Here is a 6,000-nt window from a genome sequence, read left to right as displayed (position 1 = left end):
GCCAGGGACCTGGGTTTGATTCCTGCCTCAGGCGACAGTCTGTGTGGAGTTTGCACATTCTCCCTGTGTCTGCGTGAGTTTCCTTTGGGTGCTCTGATTTCCTCCCACACTCCAAAGACGTGCAGGTTAGGATGAATTGCCCATAGTGTTAGGTGCATTAGTTGGGGTAAATGTACGGTGGGGGAATGAGCCTAGGTGGGTTGCTCTTCAGAGGGTCAGTGTGGATTTGTTGGGCCAAAGGGCCTGTTCCCGTACTGTAGGGAATCTAATCTAACTAGGCAGAGACTCTATGAGCAATATAGGTCAGGAGGCTTCCAAATTCACCAGCTTCCCTTCTTGCTGTGCCATAGAATTTACCCAATGTGAACAGGATTCCTTCCATAGCCTGCTATATACTTGTACAATCGCTCCTCAGTTCTTGCTGGTTGTTTGTTAGGTGCCAGTACAGTGTCGCTAGGAGTAACAGAATTACTCTGAACTGTTAGACTTTCTGAAATATTAAGGATTTCAGAAACAAGGCGGGGAGATGGAATTGAACGTAAAAACACAGAAAATAGGGGTAGGAGCAAGCCATGTGGCCCTTCAAGTCTGCTTCCTTATGATCATGGCAGATCATCCAACTCAACAGCCTGATTCTGTTTTGACCCAATATCATTTGATCCCTTTACCCCAAGTGTCTTCTTGAAATCATGCAACGTTTTGCCTTTGACTACTTTAAGACAAAGATCAGTCAGGATCGAGATGAATGGTGGATTAATCTCAAGGGGCTGAATGGCCTCCTGTTGTTTGTCTGTTTCATTGTGTACACGGACAATCTCGTTAGGAGTTAAAGGATAATATATTCCATACTCTACAATGAAACAGCATTATCAGGAGTACTGGGGTGATATAGTCATTATTTTGTTTCAAACCATTCTTGAAATTTGCAAGGGGACTGTACAGTGCATATTTCATTTCACAGTGAATGGAGCATTAATTTTTGACAACTGCTGTCAGTGTAACTGAATGTATTTTAATAATGAATGAGTCTTGTTAGCAGCATGACTCCTTACCCCAAGCTCTTCACAATTGGCTCCTTGTATGCATAAGACTGAACCACAGCATCCCCCACAAACTGTAATTTATTAGTATGAGTATAACTTGTACCTCCTTGCTATTAGCTGCAACAGGAATAAGGCCATATCACTCCTGTCTGAGCTCCAAGGATCTGGACAACATCCAGGCCTGCCCTTGACCAACAAGAGAGTCAAAGACTATTGATGGCTGGTAGAAAATGTTGAGCTGAGACCACAATTAGATCAGCCCTGGTCTTATTGAATGGTAGAACAGACTCAAGGGGCTGAATGGCCTACTTCTGTTTCCGTTTCACATGTTGAAGTGTAGGTTCATAGAGATGGCAAGTAATATTTATGCCACACAAATGCGAGATGATGATCATCATGAACAAGGGAGAATCTAAGCTCCCCCCTAGACAGTCAGTGCTATTATTCTTGCTGAACTTTCCCCACCTCTCCTCTCTGGCCCCACGACCACCTTTAATATCCTAGGGGATATGGTGTCACCAATGAAGAAAGAAGAGCCACATAAATGTTATGGTAATTAGAAAAGGTCAGAGAGTGAGTATTTCATGCATGCAGTTCAGAACGTGCTTCCTGAAACCTCTCGAAAAGCCATAAGCCAGAAGCATGATGTGATACTCTCCTGTTGCCTGGTTAGCTGCAGCAATTGACATTCAGTTACATTACTATCACTGAATCTCCATCAATTAAATATCCCAGAAGTTACCATTGACCAGAAACTGAACTGGACCAGCCTTTTAAATGGGCGGAAGTGGGTACTACAGATTAGTGTCAAGATTAGAGTGGTGCTGGAAAAGCACAGCAGGTCAGGCAGCATCTGAGGAGCAGGAAAATCAACGTTTTGGGCAAAAGCCCTTCATCAGGAATGATGCCCCATTCCTGATGAAGGGCTTTTGCCCGAAATGTCAATTTTCCTGCTCCTCGGATGCTGCCTGACCTGCTGTGCTTTTCCAGCACCACTCTAACTGAGCTTTTTAAATACCAGGACACTGAGGTCAGAGGCTAGGATTTCTGTGACTCCCTAAAGCTTGTCCACCATCTACAAGACACCAATTATGAGTGTGATGGAATACCCCACTTTCCTGGATGAATGTAGCTCCAAAAGTACTCAAGAAGCTCCACACCATCCAAGACAAAGCAGCCCACTTGGTTGTTAACCTCACCACCTTCACAGGGCTAGGTAATGGCCTATTGGTATTATCGCTAGACTATTAGTCCAGAAACTCACCGAATGTTCAAACCCTGCCATGGCAGATGGTGGAATTTGAATCGAATAAGAATCCGGAATTAAAGATCTGATGATGACCATGAAATTGTTTTCGATTGACTGAAAATCTCATTTGGCTCACTAACTCCTTTAGGGAAAGAAATCTGCCATCCTTACCTGGTCTGGTCTACATGTGATTCCAGACCCGTAGCAATGTGGTTGACTCTTAACAGCCCTCTTGGCAACAAATGCTGGCTTAGCCTGAGATGCCCACAATCCATGAACAAATTTAAAAAATTCACACCCTCCACCACATGAGCAGCAGTAGGTACCATCTACTGCATTATACAAGGTGCCCTGTCACAACTGAAGCACCTGATTGAAACCAAAAATCGCCACCATCCAGGAAGAGAAGATGCTTCCTTCTTCTCCTCAAGTCCTTGTGAGCGAGGATAACTTGCTTTCAATGTGAACATGAGTTCTCAGATGGAAGAGTCCAATGCATGCCCCATAGTGTCTGACTCACAAGGAGGAGGACATGGTCGAGGATAGAACATAGAACAGTACTGCACAGTACAGGCCCTTTGGCTCTTGATGTTGTGCCGGTCTTTAATCCTACTCTAAGATCAGACTATCCTGCATACCCTTCATTGTACTAACTTCCATGTGCCTATCCAGGAGTCGCTTAAATGTCCGTAATGTACCTGACACTACTACCACTGTTGGCATTGCATTTCACACACCCACCACTCTCTGAGTAAAGAACCTACCTCTGACATCTCTCCTAAACCTTCCTCCCATCGCCTTAAAATTATGCCTCCCCATGATAGACATTTCTGCCCTGGGAAAGAGTCTCTGGCTATTCCCTCGATCTATGCTCTCAACAAGGATATGGGAGGATACGGTGCCTGGGTCACCACTCAGCCCTTGCTCTGTTGACTCTTGAGTTCGGCTTGTCATTGGCGATGGGGTGTGTAGATCCTTCCCAGCTGCTTCAAGCAGTCTTGGGCCAGGATCTCCCAGACATTGAATGGGAATGTCACACATTTCTAAGGAGGTTTTAAGGATGTCCTTGAAGCACCTCCTCTGCCCTCCTACGTTTTGCTTACTGTGTTGAAGGTTTGAGTGAAGCACTTGGTTTGGGAATCTTGTATCAGGTGAGCAGACAGCATGACCTCCCAGCAAAGCTGATTGCGAATGGTCAATCCTTCATTGCCTGGAATGTGGGACATTGGTAGGTAGATGACTGGTAGGAGAGATGTGAGGTGATACACTCTGGTGCAAAGAATGTGGAGAGACGGTGTAAACTAAAAGGTCCTATTCTAAAGGGTATGCAGCAGCTGGGAGACCTGTGTATGTAATCATTAAAGATGGCAGGATGGGTAGAAAGAGCTTTGAATAGAGAATAGGTATTCTAGCCTTCATTAGCGTGGACTCCCAGCCTTTAGGAAGCCTGGTGTGCACTGTTTGCTTTAGAACATTAGGACTATGATACTGAACTTTTACCTTTAGTTTTCTAATTTATACCTAAGATTTTGTACCTAGGTATCTTTGTACCTAAAATGGTGCTGGAAATGATGACTTGCTACACTTTTCACTGTACTCATGTATGCCTGAACTTGAGTCGTGTAACAAAAAACCTCATTCTAATTCTGATTCTGATTCTAATTCTAATTCTAATTCGAATAATGCCATAAAGTACAAGGGTTGAGCTTATGCTGCACCTATTTAGGACACTGGACGGACCTTTAGCTGGAGTATTGTCCACAGTCTGGGCACCTCTCTATAGGAAGAATGTGAATGATTTGGAGAGAATGCAGAAAGGATTAATAAGAATTCTTCCAGAGATGAGGAACGCCACAAATGAGGATAGTTTGGAGAGGTCAGCACTGCTCTCCTTGGAAAGAAGGAGTCTAAGAGGAGATCTCATAGAGGTTTACAACATGAATGAGCTGGATAGAGTAGATAGGGAGAAACTGCTCCAATTTGAAAAAAGAATTGAGAAGAAGTGAGAGTAGATTTATAATAACTTGCAAAAGAAGTAAATGTGATGAAAGAAAACCTTTTTGACTCAGTGAGTAGTTGGTGTGGAATGTACTGCCTGGAAATGTGGTAGAAGCAAGTTCAAATGAAGCATTGTAATGTTATTTGAATAAAAATAATACACAAGGGTATGGGTAAAAAGCAAGGGAATGGCATTAACTAATGATACTGATTTGAAGAGTCGGTTCAGACAAAATGGGCTGAATGACCTCTTCCTATGTCAAAACACTTCTGTGATTCTTCTGAGATTCTGTGAAGTCTGTTCTGAACTTATCGTCACCGAAATAACTCCACAGGTCACTCTTTATTCACACAGGGTGAGTCCTTGACACTGACCCAGCTCCCTCAGAGCCAGTTCTCAGAGTGAACATAACCTCTGACACTCCTGTTTATCTTTTTCTGCCAGCTCTCAGAGTGAACAAAACCTCCTACACTCCTTTTTTTTAACCCCACATTACCACCTAACTGTAGTAGTGCTTATTTTTTCCCATGTTGTGTGTGCGTGGAGGTGTGGACACTCCTGTTTCTTTTTTTTTTAGTGAGGCAGGCCCCAAGCAGCAACAGGGAGAGTCTTTGCACGTGTGCACACACTGATCCAATTCTCAAAAGGCAAAACACCCGAGTGGGCAGTGACAAGCACTGCCCTTCAAACCAAAGGGCCAACTCCTGTTTTTTTTTCTTTTTTCATCTTTTTTTTCTTGGGGAAACTCCTATTTTTATTTTCTTTAAGTTTGTTTTAGCCCCCACACTACCACCTAACTGCGGTAGTGCTTATTTTTTCCCCCAGCACCCATGGTGTGTGTGCGTGAAGGTGTGGACACTTCTGTTTATATCTGTTAGCCAGGGCTCCCTGATTGGACTAGGTTAACATCCCCAATCAGGGAACTTCTATCCTATGAGGTGCACCTGGCTGATCTCATTGCAATCATTGATGTTACCAGTTACATTGATCATTCTATTTTAAATAAAGGTGCAATACGATTCACTCAAACAATGATAAGATGACATCCTCTCAAAAATGACAAAGGAAATTTATTAACATCCACAATTATTACTCTGCAGGGCCCTGTTTTGTGTATGTCATATGACCTTAATACATGCCATCTTCTGGTCAATTCATGCTTTGCAGGAAAATATATTGTTTATACATCTTCTTATAGCTCTGGTACATTTACCTCATTGACGAATATGTCCACACCTAAATTCCATTGCCCACCTTCTACTCCACAGTGAGGTTTTGGATACATTACTTCTGGCAGGTCCCTGATGGCAATCATTCTTTCTGCACACATCAGGTTAGCGAAGGAAAATCAAATCTGTGTCGTTACTGAAAGGAAATATTAATAGCTGTCAACAATGCTTGTTAAGTATAATAACTCAGGAAACCAGATTGGAAAGGAACATTGTTTATTGTTGAGCACCAAAATAGAACCACTACTCATGGCATTCATAGGCTAGTCCCAGCCTGGGAAAGATTGCTGTTCACCCCCATCCCTGGGTCGACTTTATTTTCTTTTCTAATCAACCTGTTCAGGATGTGATGAAATAACAGTGGAGCAGGTGGGACTTGAACCTGGGTCTCTTGGCTTAGACAATGGGACACTACCACTGTGCCACAAGGGTCCACCTGAGTCTGCTTTGTAACATTTTAAGAACATTCTTATTTAACCT

Source organism: Chiloscyllium punctatum, chromosome 45, assembly GCF_047496795.1.
Source record: "Chiloscyllium punctatum isolate Juve2018m chromosome 45, sChiPun1.3, whole genome shotgun sequence".
NCBI classification, from domain to species: domain Eukaryota; kingdom Metazoa; phylum Chordata; class Chondrichthyes; order Orectolobiformes; family Hemiscylliidae; genus Chiloscyllium; species Chiloscyllium punctatum.
This window is presented reverse-complemented; position numbering follows the sequence as displayed.